We start from the raw sequence: 306 nt of genomic DNA on the forward strand, positions 1-306 counted from the left end.
CGAATTTTGTTTGTTTTATTGAATTTTTTGGTAAAGAGACCAAAACCTCACAAGAAATGACTAAAAAAGAGACAAAAAGCACTAATTGTGCATACTGTGAAACATGATGTGTAATGTAATGTCAAATAAAAATGATGCAAATGATGAAAAATAACAGCTAAAATATCGGAAAAAAGCAAAAGATGAAGGTTGACAACACAAGGGTTAATACAAATCATTTCTACTCTTACTATTCTACATTTAAGCATGTATGTAGTATGTAGTATGTAGTATATAGTATGTATTATGTAGTATGTAGTATGTAGT

At 28.1% G+C, this 306-nt stretch overlaps 1 protein-coding gene across 1 annotated transcript in view; it reads right to left on the bottom strand.

The window, feature by feature from the left end:
- LOC116692701 (myoblast determination protein 1 homolog) overlaps positions 1-306 on the bottom strand; it is a 4,591-nt gene that overhangs the window by 2,026 nt on the left and 2,259 nt on the right. The window lies entirely within an intron of this gene.

This window comes from Etheostoma spectabile, chromosome 1 (assembly GCF_008692095.1).
Source record: "Etheostoma spectabile isolate EspeVRDwgs_2016 chromosome 1, UIUC_Espe_1.0, whole genome shotgun sequence".
In the NCBI taxonomy this organism is placed as follows: Eukaryota; Metazoa; Chordata; class Actinopteri; order Perciformes; family Percidae; genus Etheostoma; species Etheostoma spectabile.